Here is a 19,872-nt window from a genome sequence, read left to right as displayed (position 1 = left end):
GTGAGTTAGGATGAGGAGGGATGTGCTGTGAGTCTGGGTGAGTTAGGATGGGGAGGGATGTGCTGTGAGTCTGGGGTGAGTTAGGATGAGGAGGGATGTGCTATGAGTCTGGGGTGAGTTAGGATGGGGAGGGATGTGCTGTGAGTCTGGGGTGAGTTAGGATAAGGAGGGATGTGCTGTGAGTCTGGGGTGAGTTAGGATGAGGAGGGATGTGCTATGAGTCTGGGGTGAGTTAGGATGAGGAAGGATGTGCTATGAGTCTGGGGTGAGTTAGGATGGGGAGGGATGTGCTGTGAGTCTGGGGTGAGTTATGCAGGGGAGGGATTTGCTTTAAATGTGTGATGAGGGAGGATGAGGAGGGATGTGCTGTGAGTGGGAGTGAGTTAGGATGGGGAGGGATGTGCTGTGAGTCTGGGGTGAGTTAGGATGGGGAGGGATGTGCTGTGAGTCTGGGGTGAGTTAGGATGAGGAGGGATGTGCTGTGAGTCTGGGGTGAGTTAGGATGGGGAGGGATGTGCTGTGAGTCTGGGGTGAGTTAGGATGAGGAGGGATGTGCTGTGAGTCTGGGGTGAGTTAGGATGGGGAGGGATGTGCTGTGAGTCTGGGGTGAGTTAGGATGAGGAGGGCTGTGCTGTGAGTCTGGGGTGAGTTAGGATGAGGAGCTGACATGGCTGCAATAGAGCTCTGATCCTATCCCAGCAAGAAGCTATCTAATAAGCTCCCAGGACCGCCATCAGACAGCTTTCAGAGCTCTATTGCAGCCATGTCAGTCAAGATTAGGGATGAGCCGAACACCCCCCTGTTCGGTTCGCACCAGAACATGCGAACAGGAAAAATGTTCGTTCGAACACGCGAACACCGTTAAAGTCTATGGGACACGAACATGAATAATCAAAAGTGCTAATTTTAAAGGCTAATATGCAAGTTATTGTCATAAAAAGTGTTTGGGGACCCGGGTCCTGCCCCAGGGGACATGGATCAATGCAAAAAAAAGTTTTAAAAACGGCCGTTTTTTCAGGAGCAGTGATTTTAATAATGCTTAAAGTCAAACAATAAAAGTGTAATATCCCTTTAAATTTCGTACCTGGGGGGTGTCTATAGTATGCCTGTAAAGGGGCGCATGTTTCCCGTGTTTAGAACAGTCTGACAGCAAAATGACATTTTGAAGGAAAAAACTCATTTAAAACTACCCGCGGCTATTGCATTGCCGACAATACACATAGAAGTTCATTGATAAAAACGGCATGGGAATTCCCCAAAGGGGAACCCCGAACCAAAATAAAAAAAAAAAAAATGACGTGGGAGTCCTCCTAAATTCCATACCAGGCCCTTCAGGTCTGGTATGGATTTTAAGGGGAACCCCGGCCAAAATTAAAAAAAAAAACGGCGTGGGGTCCCCCCAAAAATCCATACCAGACCCTTATCCGAGCACGCAACCTGGCAGGCCGCAGGAAAAGAGGGGGGGACGAGAGTGCGGCCCCCCCTCCCTCCTGAACCGTACCAGGCCACATGCCCTCAACATTGGGAGGGTGCTTTGGGGTAGCCACCCAAAACACCTTGTCCCCATGTTGATGAGGACAAGGGCCTCATCCCCACAACCCTGGCCGGTGGTTGTGGGGGTCTGCGGGCGGGGGGCTTATCGGAATCTGGAAGCCCCCTTTAACAAGGTGACCCCCAGATCCCGGCCCCCCCCTGTGTGAAATGGTAATGGGGTACATAAGTACCCCTACAATTTCACGAAAAAAGTGTCAAAAATGTTAAAAATGACAAGAGACAGTTTTTGACAATACTTTTATTTAAATGCTTCTTCTTTCTTCTATCTTCCTTCATCTTCTGGTTCTTCTGGCTCTTCTGGTTCTTCCTCCGGCGTTCTCGTCCAGCATCTCGTCCGCGGCGTCTTCTATCTTCTTCTCCTCGGGCCGCTCCGCACCCATGGCATGGGGGGAGGCTCCCGCTCTTCTCTTCTTCTTTTCTTCTCTTCTTCTCTTCTTCATTTTCTTCTCCGGGCCGCTCCGCAATCCATGCTGGCATGGAGGGAGGCTCCCGCTGTGTGACGGCGCTCCTCGTCTGACAGTTCTTAAATAACGGGGGAGGCGGGGTCATCCGGTGACCCCGCCCCCTCTGACGCACGGTGACTTGACGGGACTTCCCTGTGACGTCACGGGGAATGCCACAGGGAAGTCCCGTCATGTCCCGTGCGTCAGAGGGGGGCGGGGTCACCGGGTGGCCCCGCCCCCCATTATTTAAGAACTGTCAGACGAGGAGCGCCGTCACACAGCGGGAGCCTCCCTCCATGCCAGCATGGGTTGCGGAGCGGCCCGGAGAAGAAAATGAAGAAGAGAAGAAGATGAAGAAGATGAAGAGAAGAGCGGGAGCCTCCCCCCCATGCCATGGGTGCGGAGCGGCCCGAGGAGAAGAAGATAGAAGACGCCGCGGACGAGATGCTGGACGAGAACGCCGGAGGAAGAACCAGAAGAGCCAGAAGAACCAGAAGAACCAGAAGATGAAGGAAAATAGAAGAAAGAAGAAGCATTTAAATAAAGGAATTGTCAAAAACTGTCTCTTGTCATTTTTAACATTTTTGACAGTTTTTTAGTGAAATGGTAGGGGTAAGAACCCCCTTACCATTTCACACAGGGGGGGGCGGGATCTGGGGGTCCCCTTGTTAAAGGGGGCTTCCAGATTCTGATAAGCCCCCCGCCCGCAGACCCCCACAACCACCGGCCAGGGTTGTGGGGATGAGGCCCTTGTCCTCATCAACATGGGGACAAGGTGTTTTGGGGGCTACCCCAAAGCACCCTCCCAATGTTGAGGGCATGTCGCCTGGTACGGTTCAGGAGGGGGGGGGCCGCACTCTCGTCCCCCCTCTTTTCCTGCGGCCTGCCAGGTTGCGTGCTCGGATAAGGGTCTGGTATGGATTTTTGGGGGGACCCCACGCCGTTTTTTTTTTTTTTTGGCGCGGGGTTCCCCTTAAAATCCATACCAGACTTGAAGGGTCTGGTATGGAATTTAGGGGGAACCCCACATCATTTTTTTTTTTAATTTTGGCCGGGGTTCCCCTTAATATCCATATCAGACCTGAAGGGCCTGGTATGGAATTTAGGGGGACTCCCACGTCATTTTTTTTTTTTTTTAATTTTGGTTCGGGGTTCCCCTTTGGGGAATTCCCATGCCGTTTTTATCAATGAACTTCTATGTGTATTGTCGGCAATGCAATAGCCGCGGTAGTTTTAAATGAGTTTTTTCCTTCAAAATGTCATTTTGCTGTCAGACTGTTCTAAACACAGGAAACATGCGCCCCTTTACAGGCATACTATAGACACCCCCAGGTACGAAATTTAAAGGGATATTACACTTTTATTGATTGACTTTAAGCATTATTAAAATCACTGCTCCTGAAAAAACGTCCGTTTTTAAAACTTTTTTTTGCATTGATCCATGTCCCCTGGGGCAGGACCCAGGTCCCCAAACACTTTTTATGACAATAACTTGCATATTAGCCTTTAAAATTAGCACTTTTGATTTCTCCCATAGACTTTTAAAGGTTGTTCCGCGGCATTCGAATTTGCCGCGAACACCCCAAATTGTTCGCTGTTCGGTGAACTTGCGAACAGCCAATGTTCGAGTCGAACATGAGTTCGACTCGAACTCGAAGCTCATCCCTAGTCAAGATCTATTTTGTGCCAGGTTTACAAGCAAGTAGCTGATTTATGCTGTTTACAAGACCTGCTCACCTGTATTACCCTACAAGATCACAGTCTCTGGATTCCCTTATGCACCTTGGTCATTGGAGGCTTTGTCTCTGAATGCATGGCTTTTCAATTATCCATAACCTCTACCTGATCTGAAGACGGATCCATTTACTCTGGCTGGTAACCCAAACAAGCTCCTGAAGAAGCATTCAAATTTGCGAAACATGTAGAGCCATACCGAGCTATATCAGTTTGAGGTTATTTAATGGGAACGGAAGGGGTTTATCCCTCCCTCTGGTAAAGGGGCTATTCCCCGATCCATTCTCATACATTTATGTAGTGACATATAATACCAATTTCTGCAATGTACTGCGTTTTTTAAACAATGTTTACGTTTATGTGATTCTTTTTAAATTTGTGTATAAATAAAAGTTTACACTGATTTTTATGATTGGTGCCTACAAAGTCCATCTGTTTCGTTCTCCTGGGTATTTTTAACCCTCCCCTCCCCTTCCTTTTTTCTAAGGCTTGACAGTTGTTATTTAGGGCGGGGCCACCTGGCAATGTCACCTGGTCGCACCGCACCCTTGTGACATCATTGACACAACAGGTGCCAGTTTGTGACGTCATAAGGGCGGTGCAAGACAGGCATTCTGCGGTTTGCCTTAGCTGACAGCGGAGTGTTTTTGTTTTCTTTTTTGGGTCTGGTGGTGGTGGCGAAGATGGATCTACATCGGGGGGACACTGTTTTTTCATTTTGTAATAAAGGAGTTGTAAAAACTGTCCCAGTTTTTATTACTTATTGTCATTTTTTGGTGAATGGGTAGGGGTACACATGGGGGGTGGGACTTGGGTGCCCCCTTGTTCAAGGAGGCTTCCAGAAGGGCCTGGTATGGATTGGGGGCCCCACGCTGTTTTTTTTCACTTTTTTATTGCCAGCAATCAGGGGCGTTGCTAGGTCTACAAAAGATCTGGGGCTAGAGCCCATAGCAGTGTAGTAAAGAAAGTAAAGAAAGTCATAGGCTTGGGCGAGCATACACATGTATATACAGTAATATACGTGTGTGTATATATATCCCTAGAGAGCCCCCCACTTACATCAGGGTCCCCAGAAAGCCCCCTTACATCAGGGTCCCCAGAGAGCCCCCCACTTACATCAGGGTCCCCAGAGAGCCCCCTTACATCAGGGTCCCCAGAGAGCCCCCCTTATATCAGGTTTCCCAGAGAGCCTCCTCCTTACATCAGAGTCCTCAGAGAGCCTCCCCCTTTCATCAGGGTACCCAGAGGGCCTCCCACTTACATTAGGGTCCCCAGAGAGCCTATCCCTTGCATCAGGGTCCCCAGAGAGCCTCCCCTCCCCTTGGGGACCCCTGCAGAGACTTGGGGCTATTGACCCCAGATTCGGGGCTATAGCCCCAAAAGCCACCCCCTAGCGACGTCCCTGCCAGCAATGTTTTTTTTATATGCAACTGTGACCAGGGAAGCCTATTGACAGCTGATGACTTCCCAGCCTACTCTTTAACAACCAACCAGAAAGTATTATTTTTGAAAGGGTAGTTGATGCTCGGAATAAATTTCCACCAGAGGTAGTGCGACAGTCAACAGTAAATGGCTTGAAACATGTTTGGGACAAACATAGATCTATATTCAGACAATAAAGTTAACAAACAAAAGCAAAAAAACAAACGAGAAAACAAAACAATATGGTCACACTCGATGGACTAATCTGTCTTTTTCTGATGTCACTTTTCTGTGTTTCTAACTCACTAGTAGGGATGAGCTTCGTGTTCGAGTCGAACCCATGTTCGACTCGAACATCGGCTGTTCGATCGTTCGCCGAATTGCGAACGTTATGGGCCGTTCGCGCTAAATTCGTGTGGCGCGTCACGGCCCATAATTCACTGCGGCATCGCAGTGCATTGCTGGCTGATGATTGGCCAAGCATGCACTATGACCCGCATGCTTGGCCAATCACAGCGCCGTCAGTAGAGAGAGCTGTAATTGGCCAAAGCCAGGGTGGCTTTGGCCAATTATGGCTCAGGGGATTTAGTACACACCCCACACTATATAAGGCCGCCTGCACGGCGGCCCTGTGTAGTGTGTGTTCCGGTGTGCTGAGAGATAGAGAGAGAGAGAGACAGTGTCATTTGATTTGAGTTAGATAGATTAGGCAGAACAGTCAGTCAGTTAGCTGCACTTACAGTGTATTGTGTATATATATGCATCCCAGGTGTTGCATATATATATATACACTGTATTCAGTTTAGCTAGATCCGTTCCTGTTATCTTCTATCTAGACTATTTACATTTAATGCAGTGCGTCCTGCTCACAGTGTTCAGCTAGATCCGTTCCTGCTATTTACATTTAGTGCAGTGCGTCCTGCTCACAGTGTTCAGCTAGATCCGTTCCTGTTATCTTCTAGACTATTTACATTTAGTGCAGTGCGTCCTGCTCACAGTGTTCAGCTAGATCCGTTCCTGCAATTTACATTTAGTGCAGTGCGTCCTGCTCACAGTGTTCAGCTAGATCCGTTCCTGCTATTTACATTTAGTGCAGTGCGTCCTGCTCACAGTGTTCAGCTAGATCCGTTCCTGCTATTTACATTTAGTGCAGTGCGTCCTGCTCACAGTGTTCAGCTAGATCCGTTCCTGCTATTTACATTTAGTGCAGTGCGTCCTGCTCACAGTGTTCAGCTAGATCCGTTCCTGTTATCTTCTAGACTATTTACATTTAGTGCAGTGCGTCCTGCTCACAGTGTTCAGCTAGATCCGTTCCTGTTATCTTCTAGACTATTTACATTTAGTGCAGTGCGTCCTGCTCACAGTGTTCAGCTAGATCCGTTCCTGTTATCTTCTAGACTATTTACATTTAGTGCAGTGCGTCCTGCTCACAGTGTTCAGCTAGATCCGTTCCTGTTATCTTCTAGACTATTTACATTTAGTGCAGTGCGTCCTGCTCACAGTGTTCAGCTAGATCCGTTCCTGTTAAATTCCTACTGACAGGCAGGCTTGTCTGGTTACAGTATATAAAGCTACCTGAAGAAAATTACAGGTGTTCTATTTGATCCTATTAGTACCACGGTCAGGCAGCTAGACTATTTACATTTAGTACAGTGCGTCCTGCTCACAGTGTTCAGCTAGATCCGTTCCTGTTATCTTCCTACTGACAGGCAGGCTTGTCTGGTTACAGTATATAAAGCTACCTGAAGAAAATTACAGGTGTTCTATTTGATCCTATTAGTACCACGGTCAGGCAGCTAGACTATTTACATTTAGTACAGTGCGTCCTGCTCACAGTGTACAGCTAGATCTGTTCCTGTTATCTTCCTACTGACAGGCAGGCTTGTCTGGTTACAGTATATAAAGCTACCTGAAGAAAATTACAGGTGTTCTATTTGATCCTATTAGTACCACGGTCAGGCAGCTAGACTATTTACATTTAGTACAGTGCGTCCTGCTCACAGTGTTCAGCTAGATCCGTTCCTGTTATCTTCCTACTGACAGGCAGGCTTGTCTGGTTACAGTATATAAAGCTACCTGAAGAAAATTACAGGTGTTCTATTTGATCCTATTAGTACCACGGTCAGGCAGCTAGACTATTTACATTTAGTACAGTGCGTCCTGCTCACAGTGTTCAGCTAGATCCGTTCCTGTTATCTTCCTACTGACAGGCAGGCTTGTCTGGTTACAGTATATAAAGCTACCTGAAGAAAATTACAGGTGTTCTATTTGATCCTATTAGTACCACGGTCAGGCAGCTAGACTATTTACATTTAGTACAGTGCGTCCTGCTCACAGTGTACAGCTAGATCCGTTCCTGTTATCTTCCTACTGACAGGCAGGCTTGTCTGGTTACAGTATATAAAGCTACCTGAAGAAAATTACAGGTGTTCTATTTGATCCTATTAGTACCACGGTCAGGCAGCTAGACTATTTACATTTAGTACAGTGCGTCCTGCTCACAGTGTTCAGCTAGATCCGTTCCTGTTATCTTCCTACTGACAGGCAGGCTTGTCTGGTTACAGTATATAAAGCTACTTGAAGAAAATTACAGGTGTTCTATCCCAGCTTAGTGCAGCTACAGGCCATTAGTATGTCTGGAAGGCCAAGAAGGAGAGGCAGACAGTCACAAGCCAATAAGAGAGGGCAAGCAGGCTCTGTGTCTAGTGCTGGTCGTGGAGACGGTGCATCCTCATCAGCACGTGGCCATGGGACACGCTTGGCCTTTTTTTCGGCAGCTGGCCGCGTTGAGCCGCAACATGCGGAAGACTTGGTCGAGTGGATGACCAAGCCGTCCTCATCCTCCTCATCCTCTCTCACCCATGCCCAGGGTGCTTTGTCTGGCAAAGCAGCGGCTTCTTCCCTCAGCTCAATGTCATCAGTGACTCCTTCCCTAGCTCCACCATGTCCTCATGAGGATTCCCTCGAACTGTTTGACCACAGTGTTGGGTACATGCTCCAGGAGGATGCCCAGCGTTTGGAAGGCTCTGATGACGATACTGAGCTCGATGAAGGCAGTAACATGAGCGCGGACAGAGGGGGTGCCCAAGAAGGACAGCAATCTGGCAGTCATGCTCCCCCTGCTGCAGCATACTGCCAGGTTTGCTCCAGTGATGAGGAGGGAGGGGATGATGAGGTCACTGACTCAACGTGGGTGCCTGATAGGAGAGAGGAGGAGGAGGAGGAGGAGGAGGAGGAGGAGGAGGAGGAGGCGGCAGCACATCACCAACGAGGCAGGATGCCCTCCAGGGGCCAGCCTAAGGGCAGCACATTGACTGCATCACACCCCAAAGCTCCACATGTGCAGGGCGCTGCAGTCTCTGCGCGTTATTCAAAAAGTTCTTTGGTGTGGGCCTTTTTTGAGACGAGTGCATCAGATCGCACCGCTGCTATTTGCAACATATGTCTCAAGCGTATCTCGCGTGGCCAAAACATCTCCCGCTTGGGTACCACATGCTTGACCAGACATATGTTGACCTGCCATGCAGTTCGTTGGCAAGCGTATCTAAAAGACCCACACCAAAGAACAAAGAGGATCTCTCCTTGCTCCTCATCAGCTGAGATTTCCAACCCCACTAGACCTTCAGTCCTCTCTGAGACCTGCAGTGAGAGGAATGAAGGTGTAGAATTAGGTGTGTCACAGCCAAGTACTTGTGGGCAATCTGCTTTTGGTACACCGACGTCAGATTGTACCAGGCAAATTTCCCTGCCCCAGCTGCTGCACCGCCGAAAGAAGTTTGCTCCCAGCCATCCACATGCCCAGCGGTTGAATGCTAGCTTGGCAAAATTGCTAGCACTTCAACTGCTGCCTTTTCAGTTGGTAGACTCTGCCCCCTTCCGTGAGTTTGTGGAATGTGCGGTTCCTCAGTGGCAGGTACCCAAACGCCACTTTTTCTCACGGAAGGCGATTCCGGCTCTCTACCGGCATGTGGAAGGCAATGTCCATGCCTCGCTGGACAGGGCGGTCAGCGGTAAGGTGCATATTACCGCTGACTCATGGTCCAGCAGGCATGGACAGGGACGTTACCTAAGTTTCACGGCGCATTGGGTGACTCTGCTGGCAGCTGGGAAGGATGCAGGACAAGGTGCAGTAGTGTTGGAGGTTGTTCCGCCACCACGCCTCCAAAATGCTGATTGTGACACACCTCTCTCCTCCACCCCCTCCTCTTCTTCTTCCTCCATGGCCTCTTCCTCGGAACCAGCGGTGCTCCGTAGGCGTTCAAGGGGCTACGCAAGTACGCAGGCCAAAAGATGCCATGCGGTGCTTGAGCTGGTGTGCTTGGGGGACAGGAGCCACACTGGGGCAGAGGTTCTGTCAGCTCTGCAGGGGCAGGTTCAGAGGTGGTTGACGCCACGCCAACTTAAGGCAGGAATGGTGGTTTGCGACAATGGCACCAACCTCCTCTCTGCCCTCCGACAGGGACAAATGACCCATGTGCCCTGTTTGGCTCACGTCCTTAACTTGGTGGTGCAGCGGTTCTTGGGCAGGTACCCGGGCTTACAGGATGTCCTGAGGCAGGCCAGGAAAGTCTGTGTGCATTTCCGCCGGTCATATAATGCCAGTGCTCGGCTGACGGACCTCCAAAAGGAGTTTAACCTGCCCAAGAACCGCCTAATCTGTGACATGCCCACCAGGTGGAACTCAACGTTGGCCATGCTGCAGCGGCTGCACACGCAGCAGAGGGCCATCAATGAGTACCTGTGCGACTATGGCACCAGGACAGGGTCAGGGGAGCTTGTTTTTTTTTCCCCACGCCAGTGGGCCATGATCAGGGATGCATGCACTGTCCTGTCACCATTCGAGGAGGCCACAAGGATGGTGAGCAGTGACAGTGCATGCATCAGTGACACTGTCCCCCTTGTCCACCTGTTGGAGCACACGCTGCGTGGAATAATGGACAGGGCACTTGAGGCAGAACAGAGGCAAGAAGAGGAGGACTTCCTTAGCTCTCAAGGCCCCCTTTATCCAGACAGTGTTCCTGCGTGCCCGCCGATCACACAGGAAGAGGACGAGGAGGAAGAGGAGGAGGAGGAAGATTGTGTCAGTATGGAGGTGGAGCCTGGCACTCAGCATCAGCAGCAGTCTTTAAGGGATCAGTCCCAAGAAACACATGGACTTGTACGTGGCTGGGAGGAGGTGGCTGCGGACCATGTCGTTCTTAGTGACCCAGAGGACTCCGGACCAAATGCCTCAGCAAACCTACGCTGCATGGCCTCCCTGATCCTGCAAAGCCTGCGTAAGGATCCTCGTATTCGTGGTATCAAGGAGAAGGACCAATACTGGCTGGCAACCCTCCTTGATCCACGTTACAAGGGTAAGGTTGCGGACCTTATCTTGCCATCGCAGAGGGAGCAGAGGATGAAACATCTTCGGGAGGCCTTGCAGAAAGGTCTGTGCAACGCGTTCCCAGAGACTGGGAGGTTACAAACTCCTGTTTCTGGACAACGTGTTGCTGAGGCTTCGGTCAGTCAAAGAAGGAGCGGTGGAGAAGGTGGCCGTCTGACCGATGCGTTCAGACAATTTTTTGGTCCGCAGCCCCAAGGTATGATCGGTTCCAGCAACCATCGCCAGCGTCTGTTTTACATGGTGCAGGAATACCTAGGGGCAAGATCAGACTTGGACACCTTTCCCACCGAAAATCCTCTGGGTTACTGGGTCTTGAGGATGGATCACTGGCCAGAGCTTGCACAGTATGCAATTGAGCTACTGGCCTGTCCTGCATCCAGCGTTCTTTCGGAACGCACATTCAGTGCTGCTGGAGGCGTGGTAACCGATCACAGGGTGCGTCTGTCCACCGACTCGGTCGATCGGCTGACCTTCATAAAAATGAATGAGTCTTGGATCACCACCAGCTACCAAGCACCTGATGCTGATGTAACCGAATAATTTTTTTTGAAATCTCAGATCCCTTCAAAGACTGCCTATGCTGATGCTGAGTGACTATCCCTGAGTAATTATCCTCTTCCTCCTCAATCATCACGCTGATAGCTTGTAAGAACATTTTTGGTTCTGGGCGCCACCACCAGTGCCTAAGGCACAATTTTTCAGCCCCTGTTTAACAGGGGCGTGTAATTACAATTTTTGATGTAATACTTTGCAGCAGGGCTCGTTCCTGCATTCCAACTAGAGTGTCTGTGAGGGGTTGCAGTGTTGTGGCACCAGCACCAGTGCCTAGGGCCCAATTTTTCTGCCCCTGTCTAACAGGGGCGTGTAATTACAATTTTTGATGCAATACTTTGCAGCAGGGCTCGTTCCTGCGTTCCAACTAGAGTGTCTGTGAGGGGTTGCAGTGTTGTGGCACCAGCACCAGTGCCTAAGGCCCAATTTTTCTGCCCCTGTCTAACAGGGGCGTGTAATTACAATTTTTGATGCAATACTTTGCAGCAGGGCTCGTTCCTGCGTTCCAACTAGAGTGTCTGTGAGGGGTTGCAGTGTTGTGGCACCAGCACCAGTGCCTAAGGCCCAATTTTTCTGCCCCTGTCTAACAGGGGCGTGTAATTACAATTTTTGATGCAATACTTTGCAGCAGGGCTCGTTCCTGCGTTCCAATTAGAGTGTCTGTGAGGGGTTGCAGTGTTGTGGCACCAGCACCAGTGCCTAAGGCCCAATTTTTCTGCCCCTGTCTAACAGGGGCGTGTAATTACAATTTTTGATGCAATACTTTGCAGCAGGGCTCGTTCCTGCGTTCCAACTAGAGTGTCTGTGAGGGGTTGCAGTGTTGTGGCACCAGCACCAGTGCCTAAGGCCCAATTTTTCTGCCCCTGTCTAACAGGGGCGTGTAATTACAATTTTTGATGCAATACTTTGCAGCAGGGCTCGTTCCTGCGTTCCAATTAGAGTGTCTGTGAGGGGTTGCAGTGTTGTGGCACCAGCACCAGTGCCTAAGGCCCAATTTTTCTGCCCCTGTCTAACAGGGGCGTGTAATTACAATTTTTGAAGCAATAATTTGCAGCAGGGCTCGTTCCTGCGTTCCAACTAGAGTGTCTGTGAGGGGTTGCAGTGTTGTGGCACCAGCACCAGTGCCTAAGGCCTAATTTTTCAGCTCCTGTTCAACAGGGGCATGTAATTACAATTCTTGATCTAATATTTCACAGCAGGGCCCTGTGAGGGCTTACAGTGTTGTGGCCACAGCAACACCTAAGGCCCAAATTTCTGCTGAGTATATAGGGCAGGACCCTACTTTCAAACATCTAACTTACAAACGACTCCTACTTGCAAACGGAAGGAGACAACAGGAAGTGAGATGAAATCTACCCCTAGGAAGGGAAATTCTCTCCTGTAAGAGTTAATATGGGAAAACAATTTCTCCTTTCCACTGATGCTTTCCAATCCTTGTTCCACAAAAAAACCCAAATTTTCAAAAAACATTTTTCATTGGGACAAAAAAGTGAGGTGAAATCTTCTGAAGAGGAGGAAAGACAGCAAAACAAATGTCACAGGGGTGATAACCCTTCCCTATGTTTTCCAAAAAGCTTAGAAAAGATTTTTTGGCTGGAGCTAAACACGTTAAAAATGTTCAAAATTACAAACAGATTCTACTTAACAACAAACCTACAGTCCCTGTCTTGTTTGCACCGCCTGTATACTGCTGTTCAGAGTATATAGGGCCTGGTGGCCCCACACCTTTCCTTATTTTAATTTGGGTGCGGGGTTCCCCTTAATATCCATACAAGACCCAAAGGGCCTGGTAATGGACTGGGGGGTACCCATGCCGTTTGTCTCACTGATTTTCATCCATATTGCCATGACCCGACATGACATTAAACCCGCAAGCAGTTTTAAATGAGATTTTTTCCTTTAAAAATGACATTTGGTGCAGGGACTGTTCTAAACATGGGAAACATGCGTCACTTTACAGGCATACTATAGACACCCCCCAGGTACGATATTTAAAGGAATATTTCACTTTTTTTTTTTTACTTTAAGCATCATTAAAATCACTGCTCCCGAAAAAACGGCCGTTTTTAAAAGTTTTTTTTGCATTGATACATGTCCCCTGGGGTAGGACCCGGGTCCCCAAACCCTTTTTAGGACAATACCATGCAAATTAGCCTTTAAAATGAGCACTTTTGATTTCGAACGTTCGAGTCCCATAGACGTCAATGGGGTTCTAACGTTCGTGCGAACTTTCGGTCCGTTCGCGGGTTCTGGTGCGAACCGAACCGGGGGGTGTTCGGCTCATCCCTACTCACTAGAGGAAGACTTACAACATATCCACACACAAACTTTCATGGGTAGGAAAATGGTGGCATTAAAAATGATATTTTTGCCTGAACGTATTTATTATTTTACAACAATTCTGGTATCTCTACCAGAGGCCTTCTTTAACTCAACCAAAAAACAGTTTAGACAATTTTTATGGAGAGGTAAGATGGCTAAACTATCCTTCGCGGACTTACTTAAACACAGATATAGAGGGGGAGTAGGTTTCCCAGCTATTCACAATTACTATTATGAAGCCTTACTGGACCAAATGAAGGCTTGGTTTGACCCATCCTCAGGTGCACACTGAGAAAGCTGTAATAGGTCATAAAGATCTGCCCTCACTGTTACCAGCTAGGCTGACATGTTTACAAGTGACTTACCTGTCCTTCCAATCTATAGATTCCACACAGCTTGCCTGATACCCCCAGAGTCCACATCGATCTGTGATAATATCCCACTACAGATTTATGAGTATTTAATCCCTAATCTACGAATGACTCCATGGCTGCAAAATCATTTTCTTACTTATAAAGAACTATTGTCAAAACAACCTAAACCTTCCTCATACACTCACATTCAATTGCACCATTTTCATATCACATACACCAACTCAAAGTATGAGGTTAATGGTGAAGTATGGGACTATCTGCTAAGTAACTTTAACAAACCCGAAGGTCTGTCCTGGTTCTACTTCCTTATCCAATATAAAGGGAAATTCTCTAAGACCTCTAATATGCTCATTTGGGATAAAGAGTTTGGTTCTAGTTTTACCCTCTCCAAGTGGAAACATGCCATCCAAGCACATTATCAACACTCTCATTAAGTTAAGCACTGGGAACTTATGCTAAAACCGCTACATAGAAGTTATTTAACACCTCTAAGATGATTTCAAATATTTCCTACCAAATAAGCTTCTTGTTGGAGAAAGTGTGGAGCAGGGGAAGGTATATTACATGTTATGTGGGAGTGTAAAAGCCTGTGTAGCTTTAGGAACTCTGTATTTACCCTCATAACGTCAGTAACTGAGCTTATTCTTCATCCTACTCCTTATCTTACTCCTTATCTAGCATCACTTAGCCTTAATAACATTCCTACACAATGCCTCGTCATTCACATACTAAATGCAGCACGTCTAACTATTACATCGGGATGGAAGTCACATAATGCTCATAATATTTCCGAGGTAATTTATAGTCAAGACACAAGACATTTCACAATTCCAACACTCTTAGTACTTTTACATCACATAAAAGGGCCCAAGGAATCCTTGGGTTCTACACTACCCAGTAGATGATTAGATAGAACCGGAGCATAGCCTTCCTTCTCAGTGGTTCCCAATGCTATCTCTCTGTAATGTGGTACTCTGTTACTGTTGTATTTTCTATATTTTTAGTGTTCACTATATACTATATGTATAGTTCGTTATGCAGTTCAGATAATATCTAATAAGGCAATAAGGTGCTTGCCTAGTGGAATCTATCAGCCTTCTTGTTTCAAGCAATATATACCTAGATATGGTATTATTTCTAATGCTTCCATGTATTCTACTTATTAATTAACCATATAATGTATGTTTATTATATGGTCTAAGCTAAAATAAAAAACAATTAAAAGAGAAAACCTGGAAACACGGCCCTGGCAGCGTCCAACTTCTTTTTACAGTAGGAAGATGATCGAGTGAAGAAAGAGCTGATCTGTACCTCGATGTCCTAATGCAGGAAGAGGAGGAAGTAGGGGGACCAGTAGTATGGGGGAGGGGGGTTTCTCTTCCTCTATATGAGTCTTGTCTGCCTTTCATCACTTCTTACACAACACGGCACTGGGAACTTCCTCTTACTGTAAGAATACGGGATGATCAGTGATTTATTGGCGTTTCTTAATGTATCAAAACTTCTCTGCCTGGCTACTTTACTTTCTCTCGTTTGAAATTCTCACAATCATTCTCAGTGACTTCAGCATCCCTGGTAAGAATAATACTCCTGCTAATTCTAAACTTCTTAGTCTAACCTCCTTATTTAACCTGCAATAATGGGTACAGGCTTCTATTCACTTTGATGGCAACACCCTCAATCTGGTATTCTCCTACCTATGCACTCCGTGCAACCTCTCTAACAATCCTCTCTCTGATCACCACCTTATTAGTTTCACTCTCTCCTTGTCTTCCACCTCTTCTCCTTCCAACCGCCTAACATCTAAAACCTTAACCATCTCAATCTTTCTCTCCTCTACTCTGCTACTGATCAACTCAATGACAAAATCTCACCCCTGTCCTGCACCAATCTAGCCACTTCTGTCTACAATAGATCCCTGTTCTCCGCACTGGATGAGCTCACTCCCCTCACTACATACAGAATCAGGCCCTGATCCCTACAACCCTGGTAAACAGATGACACCAGAAGTCTCAAAAAACTTAGTTGCACTCTTGAGTGTAAAGCAGAGGTCCACCATTTTTTTTTTAAGTCAGCAGCTACAAATACTGCAGCTGCTAACTTTTAAAATAAGGACACTTACCTGTCCTGGGCGCCCGCAATGTCGGCACTAGGGATGAGCCGAACACCCCCCTGTTCGGTTCGCACCAGAACATGCGAACAGGAAAAAAATTCGTTCGAACACGCGAACACCGTTAAAGTCTATGGGACACGAACATGAATAATCAAAAGTGCTAATTTTAAAGGCTAATATGCAAGTTATTGTCAATAAAAGTGTTTGGGGACCTGGGTCCTGCCCCAGGGGACATGGATCAATGCAAAAAAAAGTTTTAAAAACGGCCGTTTTTTCAGGAGCAGTGATTTTAATAATGCTTAAAGTCAAACAATAAAAGTGTAATATCCCTTTAAATTTCATACCTGGGGGGTGTCTATAGTATGCCTGTAAAGGGGCGCATGTTTCCCGTGTTTAGAACAGTCTGACAGCAAAATGACATTTTGAAGGAAAAAACTCATTTAAAACTACCGCGGCTATTGCATTGCCGACAATACACATAGAAGTTCATTGATAAAAACGGCATGGGAATTCCCCACAGGGCAACCCCGAACCAAAATTAAAAAAAAAAAATGATGTGGGAGTCCCCCTAAATTCCATACAAGGCCCTTCAGGTCTGGTATGGATATTAAGGGGAACCCCAGCCAAAATTTAAAAAAAAAATTGACGTGGGGTTCCCCCTAAATTCCATACCAGACCCTTCAGGTCTGGTATGGATTTTAAGGGGAACCCCGCGCCAAAAAAAAAAAAAAAAAACGGCGTGGGGTCCCCCTAAAAATCCATACCAGACCCTTATCCGAGCACGCAACCTGGCAGGCCGCAGGAAAAGAGGGGGGGACGAGAGTGCGGCCCCCCCCCCTCCTGAACCGTACCAGGCCACATGCCCTCAACATTGGGAGGGTGCTTTGGGGTAGCCCCCCAAAGCACCTTGTCCCCATGTTGATGAAGACAAGGGCCTCATCCCCACAACCGTGGCCGGTGGTTGTGGGGGTCTGCGGGCGGGGGGCTTATCGGAATCTGGAAGCCCCCTTTACCAAGGGGACCCCCAGATCCCGGCCCCCCCCCCCTGTGTGAAATGGTAAGGGGTTACTTACCCCTACCATTTCACTAAAAAACTGTCAAAAATGTTAAAAATGACAAGAGACAGTTTTTGACAATTCCTTTATTTAAATGCTTCTTCTTTCTTCCTTCATCTTCTTCTTCTTCTGGTTCTTCTGGCTCTTCTGGTTCTTCCTCCGGCGTTCTCGTCCAGCATCTCCTCCGCGGCGTCTTCTATCTTCTTCTCCTCGGGCCGCTCCGCACCCAAGGCATGAGGGGGGAGGCTCCCGCTCTTCTCTTCATCTTCTTCTTCATCTTCTTCTTCTTCCCCAAAGCACCCTCCCAATGTTGAGGGCATGTGGCCTGGTACGGTTCAGGAGGGGGGGGGGGCCGCACTCTCGTCCCCCCCTCTTTTCCTGCGGCCTGCCAGGTTGCGTGCTCGGATAAGGGTCTGGTATGGATTTTTAGGGGGACCCCACGCCGTTTTTTTTTTTTTTTTTTTGGCGCGGGGTTCCCCTTAAAATCCATACCAGACCTGAAGGGTCTGGTATGGAATTTAGGGGGAACCCCACGTCAATTTTTTTTTTAAATTTTGGCTGGGGTTCCCCTTAATATCCATACCAGACCCGAAGGGCCTTGTATGGAATTTAGGGGGACCCCCACATCATTTTTTTTTTTTTATTTTGGTTCGGGGTTGCCCTGTGGGGAATTCCCATGCCGTTTTTATCAATGAACTTCTATGTGTATTGTCGGCAATGCAATAGCCGCGGGTAGTTTTAAATGAGTTTTTTCCTTCCAAATGTCATTTTGCTGTCAGACTGTTCTAAACACAGGAAACATGCGCCCCTTTACAGGCATACTATAGACACCCCCCAGGTACGAAATTTAAAGGGATATTACACTTTTATTGTTTGACTTTAAGCATTAATAAAATCACTGCTCCTGAAAAAACGTCCGTTTTTAAAACTTTTTTTTGCATTGATCCATGTCCCCTGGGGCAGGACCCGGGTCCCCAAACACTTTTTATGACAATAACTTGCATATAAGCCTTTAAAATTAGCACTTTTGATTTCTCCCATAGACTTTTAAAGGGTGTTCCGCGGCATTCAAATTTGCCGCGAACACCCCAAATTGTTCGCTGTTCGGCGAACTTGCGAACAGTCAATGTTCGAGTCGAACATGAGTTCGACTCGAACTCGAAGCTCATCCCTAGTCGGCACCCAAAGCCGATCTATACCTCGGCTGTCATTAGAGAAAGGTTACCATCCAGCCAGATCATGTATGTTGCCAACATCCCTAGATCAATAAATAAGAAAATACCCCCTAGTAAAGGTAATGGGACTTTAACGGCAACAGTGTAATATAAAAACAATTTTATTACATAGAAAAATTTATATATATATATATATATATACAAAACATTGGCAAGATTAATAAACATAACATATTGGACACAATAAGAAGCAGAAAAAACAGCTGTTACTGATGTGCATTGGATAAAGATGCTTGTGTAGTCTTCCACGAAGGCCTACGCGTTTTGGGACTGAAACTGACCATCCCTTCATCAAGGGCGACTCGTGTGACAAGCTCTTACCAAGCATAACAGTGTTGGAGCACCCATTGCCTGAATCACGGTGGCGGCTATGTCAAGACCACCCACGGATCCAGAAGCCGGAGCCGGGGTGTGTGTGGTTGGTTGCATAGCTTTGAAGAAGAGGGGACTCTCTCCTCGAAACGCGTTAGCGGATTGCAGCGTCTGTGCGTTCCTCCACGACCCCTGGAAGGTTTTGCTCATCCCAAATCGTAGACTGTCTATCGGTGCGATTTTATGTTGTGCCTCCTCCACCAATCGCCTGTGAGTTATTTCTTTTACCATTTTTTATTTAATAAATGTTTTAAAAGTTAATGCACAGGGCTGGTGCACCCTTGTCTTCTTTTTATTTCGGTTTCTACTAGGATCCCCATCCTTGAGGGCAGCAAGGCCTGTGCTTACGTACTACATATGGTGATCCACCTGTGCACAGGAGTTGCTTTTTTCTCTTTTGCTACTGTATTGCATGTGTGTGGTTGGCCCTGCTCTGCCCACACTGATCCACCCCTACAGAGACACCAAATCGCAGAGCCCGTCCAAGAGGGTGCTGTGTCAGAGGCACAGACCCAGATGGATATCTGGGTGCTAGAGACTATGCAGTAGTGAATCTGAGAGGAGTGAAAAGGAAGTCATATGCAGAGGATGTGGAGTACCAGTTAAATTACCAATCAGTCGCCCACATGAACACATCAACCTTCACAACAGCAGAGTCGGTATGAGACTCTTTAGTTTATGGGCATCAGATCTTGAGACATGTGTGTCCGAGCGGATCACCTCTGTCCAGGGCAATGACTTTTAAAATAAGGACACTTACCTGTCCAGGGCGCCCGGCACCCAAAGCCGATCTATCCCTCGGCTGTTGGGTGCTGCCTCCACCATCTTCGGTAAGGGAAACAGGAAGGGAAGCCTTCCCTACTGCGCATGCATGACTCGCACTGCGCTATCCCACTGGTCCCTGCTGTGTTCTGGGACGTGTGTGTCTCCCAGAAGACAGCAGGGGGGACGGAGAAGGTGCCGGCAGTGGTGTAGATGCCCGCGGGTGGCTCGGGTATCTATGCCCGGAAGTGGGAGCAGTAAATACCTGTATTAGACAGGTATCTGCTCCCCCTGAAAGGTGCCAAATGTGACACCGGAGGGGGGAGGAACCGGAAAAGCAGAAGTTCCATTTTTGGGTGGAACTCCGCTTTAACCAATACAAATCTGCTCTCTAAGAATACAGTTCTTACCTCCACATTGCCAAGCAGACCTATTTTATCACTCTCATTTACACCTTCTCACCCAGTCATTGTCAACTCTTCTCTACTTTCAACTCTCTTTTTGTTGTCCTCCACTGCCTTCACCCACTAACTCACTCACTGCCCAGG

The 19,872-nt window shown here is 47.6% G+C and overlaps 1 protein-coding gene across 3 annotated transcripts in view; it reads right to left on the bottom strand.

Moving 5' to 3' along the window:
• The window catches only part of LOC141133852 (NACHT, LRR and PYD domains-containing protein 12-like), a 220,144-nt gene extending 205,003 nt beyond the window's left edge, over window positions 1-15,141 (bottom strand). For all 3 annotated transcript variants that reach the window (XM_073623434.1, XM_073623436.1, XM_073623435.1), the window contains exon 1: window positions 15,020-15,141. The gene's annotated coding sequence lies outside the window, so the exon portion shown is untranslated. The remainder of the gene's footprint in view (window positions 1-15,019) is intronic.
• Between the last annotated feature and the right edge of the window lie 4,731 nt (window positions 15,142-19,872).

This window comes from Aquarana catesbeiana, linkage group LG03 (genome assembly GCF_042186555.1).
Source record: "Aquarana catesbeiana isolate 2022-GZ linkage group LG03, ASM4218655v1, whole genome shotgun sequence".
Lineage (NCBI taxonomy): Eukaryota > Metazoa > Chordata > Amphibia > Anura > Ranidae > Aquarana > Aquarana catesbeiana.
This window is presented reverse-complemented; position numbering and strand designations above follow the sequence as displayed.